The 16,479-nt window shown below is 31.9% G+C and overlaps 1 protein-coding gene across 2 annotated transcripts in view; it reads left to right on the top strand.

Annotated features, from left to right (window-relative positions):
* Window positions 1-285: 285 nt before the first annotated feature.
* Window positions 286-16,479, top strand: part of LOC124530314 (cardioacceleratory peptide receptor-like) — a 177,448-nt gene continuing 161,254 nt past the window's right edge. For both annotated transcript variants that reach the window (XM_047104430.1, XM_047104428.1), the window contains exon 1: window positions 286-589. The gene's annotated coding sequence lies outside the window, so the exon portion shown is untranslated. The remainder of the gene's footprint in view (window positions 590-16,479) is intronic.

The raw sequence follows: 16,479 nt of genomic DNA, 5'->3' as shown, positions 1-16,479 counted from the left end.
AAAAAAAATTTCGAAAGTAGAAAGTTGGATAATCCGCTCTCAGTGCTCAAGAAATCGCGAGATTTATTGCAGAGGAACTGCGAAAATTTTATATATAACCTTCATGGTATAAAACCTACATGGTGAATATCTCGTTCGATTTTATTTTTTTTAAATCGGCTAACGTTCAATCTTGTTATAATCCTCCTTAATTGACTGACACGTATCGTTTTGTCGCAAAAACTCGACGGGATAGCTTCTGATAATAATAATGCGGGAGCGTTCCTTGCTCTTTTCATTTGTCGTCTGAACTTCTCTGCGTGCGCCCGTGTCGCTGCCACTTCTGAACCCGCGCGAATTTAAAATAAGAACTGTATAAAACTTACGATGTTCGAAAGCGATGTGACTTAAAATCCGTTTATGAAAAATGTAGTTTTCGAATTTGTTAATTAACGGTTTAATCATGATTTCATTTTTAAATGTAATTTATAATGTATTCTTTATTTGAAAAGTGAATTCGCGTTGTGTTTTGTCAATGACTAAACTAAATTTAAGGAGATAAGTGGATTATTGGGGGTCGTCGAATTTCGAGTCAAGGATCAATTGAATTGTAAGTAATTAACTATAGTTAATATCTTTTAAGTGTCAACTCATAGTAATTCACCTAATTATTATGAATAATTTATGTCTTGAACTCCTTGGATTAAATTGCTTATATGAATAAGTTTTATGAAATTGTTTTAAAATTCCAAGTAATCATAACTTAGAGGTATTATAATAGTTTGTAAATGTTATACGAGAAAATTAGCTCGGTGTTTTAATCGACTATTGAATTAATTAAATGAATAATTTTCATATAAAATAAATTAATGATTTTAGGCTTGTTGAATGTAAATGATATTTATAATTTATTGATATCAAAGTAAGTTTAACGTAATAATAATGTTTATAAAAAAATTAAGTTATTTATTTGTTGATTTTTTAAGGTTTCGAAAATTTCGGGACATTCATTCATTTATACAATAATTGTGGTTCTCATAACTAATCCCCTTAAATGATACAATATATTTCATTTAAATAAATTGACTGAAATAAATAAATAAAATTTATAAACTTTTAAAAATAAATGATAAAACAATCGAACTGTTGATTAAAGTAGGTGAGTAAATAAATTATGTTGAAGGATTTATTATGCAAATAAGGAAAAAATATACAATGCGAATGATAGGGCTTTGACCTTCGTTGTGTATCAATTAATGTACTTATTATCATTTCTATATCAGTCAATAATAAAAGAATATTCCTGTTTTATTAAGACGTCGTATAAGTGCGTCACTCGCGAAATTTCGCGTTTATTAAAAATTTTTTGAATTTTAAAAACTATGACAGGTTTTATTTTGATTTAATTTAATTGTAACCTGCCAGTGCCATTTTCATTTGGCGCCAAAATTATCAATTAACATTAATTTGTTTAGTGGGAACTTTGTTTTATTTTTGTTTGGTTTTAATTATTTATTTCATACAGACGTAGTATTAATCGCTAATCTGCAAGTAACTATGTTCCGTTCTCTAAAATTAAATATTTGTTAAATCGTAACAATTTAGAAAATTGCAATTAAGAATTATCTTTAATTTTCGCACATAGCATGTGATGATGCACAAGTGAATCAATTCACTTTTAATATTACGTCATTTCGAATAATTAAGATGAATAAACTAGAATAAAATCATAATCTATTTTTTTTAATAGATTAGGCGAACTGATCTCATTATTTATGTGAATAAAATACTTTATAGGAATTTATTGTTTAAGTAGTAAAGGTCAAAGAAAATAATAGTATTAGGTAGGCATTTATTTTTTAATTTAGAACGAGGAGCATATCATATATTGTATGTTGATAGTGCTGTGTTGAAACCTAAGTAAGTGTAAATAACAAATGTAAAAAGTTTCAATTTGAAAGAGTATTCACTATCATAAAATTAAGATAGCGAAATATTATCATGAGGCTGTTTGGCGTAATACCATCACCGCACTTTATATGGTACGAGTGTCGCAATAAATTAAAATAAGCCGTATTAATATCCAAATAGATATGATACAACGAAAACAATAACAGCCTGTAAATTTCCCACCGCTGAGCTAAGGCCTCCTCTCCCTTCGAGGAGAAGATTTGGAACAGCACACTGTTCCAATGCGGATTGGTGGAATGCACATGTGGCTGATTTTCTATGAAATTAGACAAATGCAGGTTTCCTCACGATGTTTTCCTGTACAGCCGAGCACGAGATGATAAACACAAATTAAACACATGAATTATTTTATTAAGTTTGAACCCGCAATCATCGGTTAAGATGCAGGTGTTTTATCCACTGGGCCATTTCGGTTCACTACGATGTGAAGATATGATACAAAAATATATAAATCGCTTAATAAAAGCAGCAATTGCGGCTTTTAAGAATCTACTGGAATCTTATTTTTTCTCCAACAAATTAACACCGTTAAAGGTATTTTCCTAAATCGACAAAGCGCTGTCATTAGTTCGATTTAATTGTCTCGATACCTTGAACTGTTGTAATTGCGTTGTAGAACGTGGCAGCTATAATCGCGACAGATCGCGGGTTACAATCCGGGCAAGTACGTGTTTAGACAAGAATAATTTATACATACAGTCAAGCCTATGTTCGTGAATAGAGAAAATTACAGGTAGAAAACTGCTTGTTATTTTACCGACTATTGTGTTTAGGCCTCCTCTCCATTTTTTGAGGAGAGGTTTGGAGATTAATCCGCCAAGTTCCTTTTTTTTATAGTATAGGTAGGCGGACGAGCATATGGGCCACCGGATGGTAAGCGGTCACCATCACCCATAGACAATGACGCTGTAAGAAATATTAACTATTATTTACATCGTCAATGCGCTACCAACCTTGGGAACTAAGATGTAATGTCCCTTGTGCCTGTAGTTACTCTGGCTCACTCACCCTTCAAACCAGAACACAACAATACTGAGTACTGTTGTTTGGCGGAAGATTATCTGATGAGTGGGTGGTACCTACCCAAACGGGCTACCACAAAGCTCTACCACCAAGTTATTCCTCCAATGCTAGTGGACACATATGTGACAGTTTTCATCCGATACAAGCGTTACGTTATGATATATTTTTTTTTTTTTATTCAATATAGAAGTGTTTACACTTTCTTATTGATTGTCGATAATCTACCACCGGTTCGGAATATAATACCTCAGACCTGAGAAGAACCGGCGAAAGAAACTCAGCGGGATATTTTTTTTTATAATGTCAATTTATAATTTACAATAATAAACATATTCCTGTTATTTGAAACAGCCTGGAGGCGATCATCTCATTCCCAAGGTGTGCAGTCAACTAGAAAGTCATTAGTGCTGTAATATCCTTTAGCACACAAACGCTCTTTAACGATTCTTTTGAATTTTATAATTGAATATTGTTGAACGTTTTCTGGGATCCTGTTGTAAAAACGTATACATTGCCCCAAAAAGGATTACTAACCCTGTGTAATCGGGTACAAGGCGTAACAAGTTTATTCTTGTTCCTAGTATTAATGGAATGTACGTCACAATTTTTGGGAAAATCATTTATATTTTTGCGTACATACATAACATTATCAAAAACAAATTGAGAAGCGACAGTCATTATTTTAATTTCTTTAAATTTACATCTTAACGAATCTTTTGGGCCCAGGTTATAAATTGCACGAATAGCCCTCTTCTGCAGTAAAAAAATAGTATTAATGTCAGCTGCATTACCCCAGAGTAGAATGCCATATGACATAATACTGTGGAAATAGTTAAAATACACAAGGCGAGCTGTATCCACATCTGTCAAAAATTTAATCTTTTTTACCGCATAGGCTGCAGAGCTGAGTCTATTTGCCAATTTACTTATATGGGGGCCCCATTGGAGCTTAGAGTCAATTGTCATACCAAGGAACTCTGTTGACTCTAATACATTTAATGCTTCCCCGTTTATTATATGAAAACCTCACTATCGAACACGAGTTACACTGTTAATTGATAACAAAATTTACTCGAAAATTTAGTTGTTGTTGTCTGGATTTGAAGCCGTGATTGGTTACGACTCAAAGTCAAAATCAAAGACAAAGTCAAAAATCTTTATTCAAAATAGAAGTGATTACACTTTCTTATTGATAGTTAAAAATCTACCACCGGTTCGGAATTTAACACCTCAGACCCGAGAAGAAACGGCGAAAGAAACTCAGCGGTATCAATTTTTTTTTCATATCATGTTACATATACAATATATATTTTTAATAATAATACAATTATATTTGTGTTATTTGAAAGAAGAATATTCTTACCGCTGGACCATTTAGTTAAACAAAAAGTATTGAATGAATTTCTAAATGTAGTTACGTTATATATAAATACAATGTACCAACAAAAATTGAACAAAAAAAATCTAAATATTTATATGAAATTATATCAATCAAACTTAGATAACTGGGTGATATAATAAAAGAAATGCTTCAGTTTTGAAAGATTTTATATGAAACAGCCTGGAGACGATCGTTGCATTCCCGTTTTATCACATTACAATTAGATCACGTTACAGGCACACTTGCGTTTTTATTATACTAAGTTAGATTTTTTCATTATTTTGTCATTGTATATTTTTATTCTTTTTTGTATAAAAGTAAAAGTAAAGTAACACCCTGTAAATTACCCACTGCTGGGTTAAGGCCTCCTCTCCCATTAAGGAGACAAAACATATTCCACCACGCTGTTGCAATGCGGGTTGGTGGAATGCACATGTAGCAGAATTTCTATTAAATTAGACACATGCAGGTTACCTCACGATGTTTTTCTTCACTGCCGACCACAAGATTAATTATAAACACAAATTAAGCACATGAATAAAGTGGTACTTGCCTGAGTTTGAACCCGAAATCATCGGTTAAGATGCACGCGTTCTAACCACTGGGCCATTTCGGCTCCATTTTTATATAGCAAATATTAAATAAAATTCCATTCAATTGTGTCATTTACAGTTTACGAAATGTCTGTCGAATTATTAAATAACTTTATTAAAGTTGTTTTTTAATATATATTGCAAATTTTTAATATTAATTGAGATTATTTCAATTATCTTGAGATCGGTGGTTCACAATAGTCGGTTAAGGGACAAAAGATTTTCAACGAGGTACTGTTCTTGATAAATATACAGTTGAAAACTTTGTTCAATTCAAACAAACGAATTTTAAATTACTTTATTGTTTTGTTATAGTAATTAAAATATTTTATTTTTGTCACACCGGTGTAGTGACTAGAGTATAAAGCTACCAAATTAGATCCTAAATTCAATGATTGAAAAACAAAATGTTGTTGTTTTAAAATCTTAATTGTAATCGTCATTTGCGTTTTATATGTTGGTAGTCTCTGTCTTTTCCTAGAGATCAAGCTTCCATCATATCAAATTTTATCAAAATCGATTTAGTGATCTGACCAACAATAACAACAGCCTGCAAATTTCCCACTGCTGGGCTAAGACTATACCAACCATCATTGACAGTGATTTGACCGTGAAGGCGTAAAAGACAGACATACTTACTTTTGCATTTATAATATTAGTATAGATTAAATTCATTCAAAGTTCAACTTTATAAGCCACAATATAGGAACTATAATTACTACGCCTTTGATGTGTTTTGTGTCTCTTTTAATTAATAAATATGTTAATTTCAAACAAGATATTTATGAATCGCAAATAGATTAAATTTTAATCATATTTAAAAATAATTAAACAATTATTAAAAATTAGTGGTGTCGGCGACTTTGTACGCATTCGAATTTAACAAAATATATACATTGTAGTCTAAGTTATTCCCTATTATATCAGTTATGAGTCACTGAAAGTCCCGTCAAAATCGGTATAGCCAAAAATAGTAAAAAATGTTATTTTGGTATATGTACCGTGTAACAAAGGGCTATTTTAATATTACAAACAGACACTCCAATTTTATTATATGTATAAATTATACTTAAAAAACGATCGTTCTCCTAAAAAAGGAAGAGGAGGCCTTAGCCCAGCATTGGGAAATTTACAAACTGCTGTTGTATTCAAAAAAAAACGCTTTCCAAATTATACTCACAATATATTTATAGCTTTAACACGCTAAGCCCTAATGAGCGGATGTTATAAAATAATAAGTTTTTTTATTTGTATTAATTAGTGCAATTTATGGTCAAACAAATTTTTAAGCGAAACGCTTATACTGACTTAAATTTATTATATTTTATCACGCTATTTATTTTTAAGTAGTGACAATGTTTAGATAAAATTCTGCGTAATCATAACAATAATAATGAACGTTGACCGAATTTCGGTCAATTAAAGAGCGCACGCAATGGTATAGGTCTCATATGTACTGTCAGGGTAAGAAAAAGTTTGTCACCTTAAGATCTATTTTCGTGTGCTCAGTATGGGCGATAATCTGTTTTACTGATGAATGACATATTGCGTCGCAATGTCATTATAAGTCAAATCAAAGAGTTACTATGTAAGTTTAATTTTATATGCAATTGTCAGTTTAGTGCTTTAGTTTCATAAGGTACTAAGAGTTTACGACTTGATATAGGAATGAATTTGAAAACTGACTAGGGTTTTCTTACTCTGAGTGTACCAGTGTATAAAACAGCTGTTCTGTCTGTTTATCTTTAAGAAATATCCATATGTATTCGCCAACTCGCATATGAGCAGGAATGAACGTTTTCGCCCAGGTGAAACTTTAACGAACATCATTACATAGTATAAAAACAAAGTCGCTTACCGCTGTCTGTAGTAATGTATGCTTTGATCTTTAAAATTACGCAACGAATTTTGATGCGTTATTTTTAATAGATATAGTAATTCGAGAGGAAGGTTTTTGTCTATATAAAAATGAACAAAACAGTAAGGCAACACTGATAATTTGAGAAGTGTGTAAAGTGATGTCGTAAATAAACATATTCGTATATTGTAGTACATGGTTCGATTCCCGGCCGAGTCGATGTAGATTATCGTTAGTTTTCTATGTTGTCTTGGGTCTGGGTGTTGTTCGTCGTTACTTCTGATTATCCACAACACAAGTGCTTTAGCTACTTATATTGGGATCAGAGTAATGCATGTGATGTTGTCCAATATTTATTATCAGTATTGCACCCGTGTGAAGCCGGGGCAGGTTAGTTAGGGTATATAGCAACGTAATCAATATTTAAATAAATTCTATAACAAAACATTCATCAAAATTCCTGTTCCATAAAAAACAGTGACGAGACACATTGTTTAATTAAAGATAGAACCGTAACATGGTCGATAATTAAGTTTTTATTTCGAAAGTAATCAACTATATTGCGATGCAAAATGATTAAATTAAATTATTGGCTTTCATTTAGCGGATTCCGCGGGTTAACTGTGTTTTAATTTAACTGAGGATGACGATTTTTCTCATTGACAAACGATACAGAGATATAATGAAAAATCTTAGTGAAATTGTAAATGGGAAAGTATATATGTATATATGATTATAAATTCGATGGATGGTAGTATGTTTTTTATGTCGTATAAATCAAATCAAAATAAACTTTCTTCAAGTAGGCTAGTAAGCACTTTTGAATCGTCATTTTATAATTAAGTGAAGCTACCACCGGTTCGGAAAGTAGATTCTACCGAGAAAAACCGGCAAAAAACTCAGTAGTTACTCTTTTTCAACATTTAAAAAATACAAAGTTATGTTTGTTAAATATAATTATTTAAATTAATATATTCTGCTTGGAAGTCAACAGGTATTAACTCCACACGCTTTTTTATTATCTATAAAATCTTGTATCGAATAATATGCCTTTTTTACCAATGTTTTTTTATAACAGATTTGAATTTACGAAACGGCAAAATTAAAAATGTCTGCGGAATTTTATTATAGATACGGATACCCTGCCCTAAGAAGGATTTATTGAATTTGCGGAGTCGGAAACTTGGCGTTATAAGCTTATCCTTACTCCTAGTGCATATGCAATGATTATCACTGATTTTATCAAAGTGATCAATGTTACTGTGAATATACATAATATTGTATGAATATACTAGTATAGATAGGCGGGTTGACTTATGGGTCACCTAATGATAAGCGGATTAGCTTACCATAAGGCCATATTCCTCCCTAGTTGTCGTCTGCGGCATTGCTCGCGTTTTAGGAGGTTGGTTGTCATATGTTAGGCAAAAGACGTGTGTGAAGTTTTATTGGTAGTAAGGCTTTGTGCAAGCCCGTCTGGGTAGGTACCACCCATTCATCAGTTATTCTACCGCCAAATAACATACTCAGTATTGTTGTGTTCCGGTTTGAAGGGTGAGTGAGCCAGTGTAACTACAGGCACAAGGGACGTAGCAGCTTAGTTCCCAAGGTTCCCAACAGCACGATGTAAGGTAATATTTCTTACAGCGTCATTGTATATGGGTGATGGTGACCACTTTCCATCAGGTGGCCCATATGCTCGTCCGCCAATCTATAACATAAAAAAGACGTAGCCTATGTCCTTACTTAAAGTTTAAGTTTGCACGCCAAATTTTATCAAATTCGTCGGTCAGTCATTGGTTCGGTCGTAAAAGACCGACAGACAGACACAGTTATTTCCATATTTAAAATATTAATATATATGTTGATGCAAGTATGATGTTATCGCACCTTTCAAACTGGAACACAAAAATACTAAGTTTTATAGAATATTCTATTGTCTGATGGGTGGATGGACCCTACCAGAACCAAATGACCAAGCTAGGCTACGCTGCTAATATAAGTTAATAATAAAAATTATAATTTGCGAATATAGTAAGTAATTTTTGAAATTTCTTAAATCAAAAACTTTTAACGCTCTGTAACTGACAGGAATGTTTTCGTTTTACTTTCAAAGAACTGCCGCCTTGCTTACGGGGAATACGGATGTAATTTTCAGCACTGATTTTATTGAAATATTAGTAATCATATATTTTTATTGGTAAGTACTAAAAATACCAAACTAACATATATTGCGACTTATACTAGAAGATGCAGTGGGTTTTGGAGAGTATTTTAGTATAGAGTACACTTCTATACTAATTAATTGTCATATTTAATTGTTGGTGAAACTATTAAGCGTATTTACTTATATAGTAACTAAAAATCGCCCACGAATTCGAACGCGTGTTGGATTCGTAGATTTTAAGCGTAAAAATGTAGCCTATGTCAATAAAAATATATAAATTACTGATTACAAGATTATGATAAAAATAAAAAATATATTATAATATTTATTTAATTATAGACGGGATATATAAAAATGTAATTGTACTTAACTGACATAGTTTGTGTAATTGAAATAGTGATAGTACGACACAACTTAGACACTTCCTTAATTATCAATATTTATTTCTTACGTGAAAATAATCTTTACACAAACTTAATAACTTGTAATATCATATGACCTAATAAATTCGTCAATTCGACACGTCGATTTTAACGCACTTGCTTTCTCGGCTTGAACTGACGCGAGAATCTATAGCGACAAATAGTGTCAAATCGCGCGATAGGGAGCTATTTCTATTGGTTGTATAAATCCGCATTAATCGGGTTTATTGATTTTGCCGATGCTACATCTAATTTGTGTCGTGCTATACTAAGAGTAACTTCTTGCACAATTTAGTTTCTTGTCGGTTCGGTCGTTAGAATCTACTTCCGAAACGGTGTTGTTGTTGTTGAAAAAGAGTAACTACTGAGTTTCTTGCCGGTTTTTCTCGGTAGAATCTACTTTTCGAACCGGTGGTAGCTTCACTTAATTGTTAATTGACGATTCAAAAGTGCTTGTAAAAGCACTTGAATAAAGATTATTTTGATTTTCATTTAGATTTTTTTGTTGGCAAAAATACGATTGATTCAAAACTATTTTCATGAGGCAACTTGAATTAAGATTATATTGATATTGATTTTGATTAAAGGAAGGATAACTTGAAAATACACTACATTTTAACATATTTGTAATGTATCAATATATTAGTTAGTTTAGTAGTAATAAGTTATACCCAAACAAAACATAAGACCTTTCCGGAATTTGTGACATCTATACATAATATATAAATTCCCTTTTACGTACAATACTAACTTCTTCTACCCACGTTCAACCCACGGGGTTTTGAATCTGTATTTTCTTCACCCCATATATCATTTTCGAAGTTAATTCCCGTGATGGGAAATTTCCCCAGGTTTAACAGATAAGTTCGAAAAAATGAAAGGATTACATATATAGACGAAAAACAGAAACTCTAATTGTATATATGTATATTGATATTTCTATGTTAAAAATATATATGTATTGATAGTAAATTAATTCAAATCAAAAACCACAACCGGGGAACTAATTGATCAACTTTTGACGCAACAAAAATTTTTAATAAATGTGACAAGCTGGCATTTTTTGGAGCTTAATAAAATTTTGTACGATGAAATTGTTTATGTTCGAGAGATATGCAAATATTAGTTAAATTTTAAAAATAAATGATACGATTTAGATATTGTTCTTTTTTCAAAATATTTATATAAAACGTTTTTAGATTATTGTACAGAAAAAAGAAAAAATAGTTTTTTTTATAGCGACATCAGACACAGTCTTCATTCTGCCAGTGCCTGTCTACAGTCTGTGTATGTGTCTATTATAAAATGGCATATTGACTTGCGAAAACAGAAAAATAATTTAGTATGACACAGCTTATATGTAGCATCGGAATATTTCGTAAAACCACATAATAAAAAATGTTTATTTTTATGTGAATATGATCTTCAGACAAACGTAATAACTAGTATTATCATATGACCTAATATATGTGTCAATTTGACACGTCGATTTACATGCACTTGCTGTCTCGGGTTGAACTGACGCGAGTATCTATAGCGATGAATAGCGTCGAATGGCGCGATGGAGAGCTATTTCTATTGGCTGTATAAATCGGTTGAATTTGCAGATACTACATCTAAGTTGTGTCGTACTATATAAAAAACTGACATTTGGTGTGTATAATTAATAAGCCCTTCTGCGAGAACTTAAAAAAATCTATAAAAAAAAACATCTGAATCGCGCTAACATTTGGTTCGCCAAATTTATATATAGTCTTTGACTTTTTTGTCTTTGCTTAGATAAGCTTTTCTTTATTTCCATTATCAGCCTAGAAGGGGTGATAGTTGAAATGCGGAAGTATATTTTTGTATTGTGAGTGTAGACCTACCATTATATAAAGTAATTTATCATATCATCATCATCAACAGCCCATATTCGTCCACTGCTGGACATAGGCCTCTCCAATAGCACGCCACTGTCATCGATCTTCGGCTATTCGCATCCAGCTCCTGCCAGCCGTCTTGCATCGTCAATAGAACAATTAATTCATTAATTTATTTTTAGAACAGTAAAGTAGGTTAAGAATGAAATACATTTTAAAACAATTTCAATATGTAAGAATGCCTTAGATACTTGAATATTTTCCCTCAGATTTCTGATATATCGTATAGTCGAGATAATTAATATTATAAGCAGATAAGAGCAGATAGACTAGGATATAATTGCTTTAATTAAATCAGAATAGTCGAGAGCTTGATTGGTCGGTGCTTGATTCCAGAAATTTATGCGGAATATATTACATTACTCTTGAACATCGTTTGGTTTCGATTGCAATAAGCGATACAGTACTTGAGTCCATATATAATACAGCTCCCGCAATTGTTTACGACAGGTAATCAAACTTGGTACCTTATTATTTGCAATCGCATAAGTTAACCACGACACCAAAGGGCATTTATTACATCTCGTATGTTCTTTTCAAAGTTTCTTTCAGAATAGTAGCAATAAAAGGACATTCATTTTTGAAGTCTTACATATTATGGTAAAGAGCTGAGATGGTCCAGAGGTTAGATTATTATAATTCGTGTCGTGCTCGGCGGTGAAGGAAAACATCGTGAGGAAACCTGCATGTGACTAATTTCATCGATAGAATTTCGATCGAACTAACCTAACCACATGTGCATTCCACCAACTCGCATCGCATCCTTGATGGAAGAGCAGGCCTTAGCCTACCAGTGGGAAATTTACAGGCTATTACTTTTTACTACTTTTTATTTATTATCATAAACATCTAAATGTTTCATCACGATGTTTTCCTTCACCGCCGAGCACGAGATGAATTATAAACACAAATTAAGCACATATATACCTATAGTGGTGCTTGCCTGGGTTTGAACCCTCAATCATCGGTTAAGATGCACGCGTTCTAACCACTGGGCCATCTCAGCTCTTCAATTCTGTGATAATAAATGATGATGATTAACTTAAATGTTTTAATTTAATTAAAATTTATTATTATTATATTAAATTTAAGTTTGATTTTAATTAATGAATAATTTATGTAGCCACTAAACAATTTATCATAACTAAACTTTCAACAAACAAGCCGCTTCATAATCTAAGTTTATTATAACTTTAATTAATAATAAAATTACTAATAAATTGTACTTGTTGTTTACACCTTTAAAGACACACACACTACACATTTACACTTTACTTACTTTATACTTTATTTGAATTTTTAGTGCTTAGTGAAAAGTCGATGGTGTAACTTTTGTATTTGTGTCTACATTAATAAATATTGGACAGCATCATATTCACTACTCTGATCTGATCCTGAAAAACATTAACGACGGTACCACAAACACGCAAACCCAATATAACATAGAAGACTAATGAAGTTTTTCTACGTCGACTCGGCCGAAATTTGAACCCGGGACCTCGGAGTGTCGTACCCATGAAAACCGATGTACATACTACTCGACCACGGAAGTCAATATATAACGTCCAATAATGTTTTGTTAGATAAAATATATACTCGGAATCATAATTCAATCGACAGCAAAGTTACTTACTCGTATGTGCGAACTAAACTTTTAATCCCATTGACTAACGTTCCAAAACTTAAACGATCTTACTTGTCCGCGATGTTTAGCGGATTTAAATACTGATTTGTTTTATTTTAGCATTGATTTAATATTCGAAAGGAGACACAACAGTTTTATAAAGACTTATTAACAAAGATTAAGGTAAAGGTCATAGAATATATAAATAGTAGCGACTCGCCCCGGCTTCGTACGGGCGCAATGACATAACAGGAGAAACTTCTAAAATTAACTATCAGTGTTTCTGAAACCTTCTTCTCGAATCACTCTATCGCGTCAAAATCTGTTGCTTAGTTTAAAAGGTTTAAGCATACATACATATATATGGACAGAGAAAGTTACCTTTTTTTACCATGTAGTGATAGTGATTATTTGTTTCAGGGATTTTCTGCAAAAGATAAATTCGTCAAATAAGTCAAAAGTAATAAGTAGAGGTTTATATACTGGTTCAGATGGTATCCTTTAATTAATTTTTGTTACTTTATCATTAGTATATTATTAAATGTATGTTATATGTATATATTTATAATATATATTTATGTAAGTGTATGTATGTTTATATATATATGTGTATATATATGAATGTATGTGTAATGTAATTCAATATAAGGATGGCTTTATGCATCTACTGTACGCTCTTTCTTGCATGTGCTAAGGTTGGCTGGTAGATAAGGCTATATAGCTTTAAGCCCGCCTTTTGCTCAATTTATTTTTTGTTAAATAGTTGTGCAATAAAGTTTAAATAAATAAATAAATAAATAATTTAATTATAAAATTTTACGATTTAATAAATGTTTTATTTTTAGTGATTGTACCATAATTTTGAGCTTCCAAAAATTTATCGCACCAAAACAATAAATATTGTAAAATGTCGGTAATGTAAAATCCGTGCATTTGAGAGAAAACGTTCACACATATCTTCCGTCGACTGGTTTAGCTGAAGTTAATGGTCTTATTTGGGTTTCGCGAGCGTTTTAGTTTGCATGAAATGCCCTTATTGAATTATCGGAGCTGACTTCGCCGAATTGACCAATCCATTACCTTAATGTCACGCACAATCTCTCGATAACGTGCCAAAGTGCTGTGATATAGAACAACAACAGAATTAAATTGTTTATGACGTCATACATCCTCTGTCGCTCCGCGGATTTTATAGCTGTCGTGAAATTGTACCGACATTGGTTCTGTGCGGTCATTGTTTATGCGCTAACGATCCCAATTTTGATCAACAATAACAACAACAGCCTGTAAATTTGGGCTGCCTCCTCTCCCTTTGAGGAGAAGGTTTGCAATATATTCCACGACGCGGTTCCAGTGCGTGTTGGTAAATACACGTATTGCAGAATTTATATGAAATTAGACAAAAACAGGTTTCTTCACGATGTTTTCTTTCACCGCCGAGTATGAGATTTACACAAATTAAACAGATAAATCTGTTTAATTTGTGTTTATAGTAAATGAATATTTATATTCAGTAGTTGCCTGGGTTTGAATTTGCGATCATCGGTTAAGGTACAGGCGTTCTAACTACTGAGCCATCTCTCTTGACGTTACTTGACTTGACTCTAGTTTCGATCGCTTATTTGTATAAGCCATAAGTGTGTGTTATTGATACTTTAGAGCGATTAATAGGTTAATAAAAACAGTATTAAAAACATTTCTGTCTACGTAATACTTATACGTAATATTTAATGTATTTACGTAATATTTGAAGATTTCTCTATTCTACTATAATATAGTATAGCTAATATAATATAGAATAGCTAATAAGCTATTCTATACGATCTTTCATATCTATCCAATTCCACTCCATAGTAACTTTCCGTTCTCACTGTCTCACAGAAGGACACTTTATTCATCAATGTGGCGCATCGTCGATACGATTATTCGCAGGGAGAAATCTCGTCTTGCTTGGAGCACCAAGATATTCCTTATAAAACTTATGCGAGGCACATTTATAGCGCAACTTGATCCATTTTCCAGTTTTCACTTCAGTGTTTAACTCATATAAATATTTTGCAATAGTTATGAAACTACTGTTCAAATGGCAAGAAGAAATTTTAATTTAGAGCAGACGCTTAAAATTTAAATACAAGCATCAAAGTAAATTCGATTAATACCTGTTGACTTCCAGACAGGATATATTACATACGTATATAATTGTATTTAACTAACATGACTGTATTTTGTCGATGATGAAAAAGAGTAGCTACAGTGCACTTTAATATAATGTACCTCTAATTAACGAATATTGTCAATACAAAACCTTTATATAAAGATCCCAACAAGATATGTTATATCATACTTTTCCGAATTTCACTGCATTTAATTTTGATAATTAATGTAAGAAAAAATAATGTATTACCTACCTAATTGTTTTTAAACAGAAAATACATAAAATAATTTAATAAAAATATGTTATCATTTATTAGTAGAAGTTGTTCGCTATAACAAGATGAGTACATAATGCCTCAACATTATGTACTCATCTTGTTATAGCGAACAACTTATTATACTTTTCTTTAAAACTATTTATTTATTTTTTTGTAACAAATTTTAAACAAACCTAACATCAACATAATAAACCTCATTTAACGAATTTCTTGATATAACGAATATTTACCTTCCGATTTGTTATATCGAGGTTGCACTGTACTGAGTTTCTTGCCGATTCTTTTCGGTAGAATCGATGGCAGCTTCATTGTAAAATGATGACTCAAAAGTGTTTGTAAAAGCCTGCTTTAATAAAGTTTATTTTGATTTCGATTTATTTTTCGTTCCGTACTTACTCTATACATATAATAAAATTGGAGTTTCTGTTTGTAATATTAAAATTACCCCAGTCAGTCTTGTCTGTTTGTTTCGGTTAATCTCTGGAACATCTGGGCCGATTTTGATGGGACTTTCGCTGGTAGATAGCTGATGTAATAAGGATTAACTTCAGTTGAGTTTGAATTAAAACGCCGACACAGGTGAAAAATGAATGTTTATACTTACGGGCACTATTAAATACATATGTATATGTAAAATGTATAAATATAAATAAACTTAACAACTTATATACAAAGTTTTCTCGTGTCTGTAATATTTATGATACGGTTGTTTTTGTTCAGAGAGCACGAGAACAGGCTATTTCCTCCATTGAAAAAATTGCTGCATCTCAATAAATATATTTCCTTTATTACACTATTAACATCACAATACAAAAGTTCAATAGGAATCCAAGTGCTCTGATATTTGACTGGTTTTTCCTTATAACCTCATGATATAAATGATGATGATGATACGATCGATTTGCGCTCCAGCGCCAAATATAAAAAAATATGAGACAACATCACATACATTACTCTGATCCCAATGTAAGTAGTAAAAGCACTTGTTATGGAAAATCAGCAGTAACGACGGTACCACAAACACCCAGACCCAAAACAACATAGAAAACTAATGGTAATCTACATCGACTCAGCCTAGAATCGAACCCAGGACCTAGGAGTGGCGTA

The sequence above is a fragment of the Vanessa cardui genome, chromosome 6 (assembly GCF_905220365.1).
Source record: "Vanessa cardui chromosome 6, ilVanCard2.1, whole genome shotgun sequence".
Taxonomy (NCBI): domain Eukaryota; kingdom Metazoa; phylum Arthropoda; class Insecta; order Lepidoptera; family Nymphalidae; genus Vanessa; species Vanessa cardui.
The sequence above is the reverse complement of the archived record's forward strand: the minus strand, read 5'-3'. Positions and strand labels throughout refer to the sequence as shown.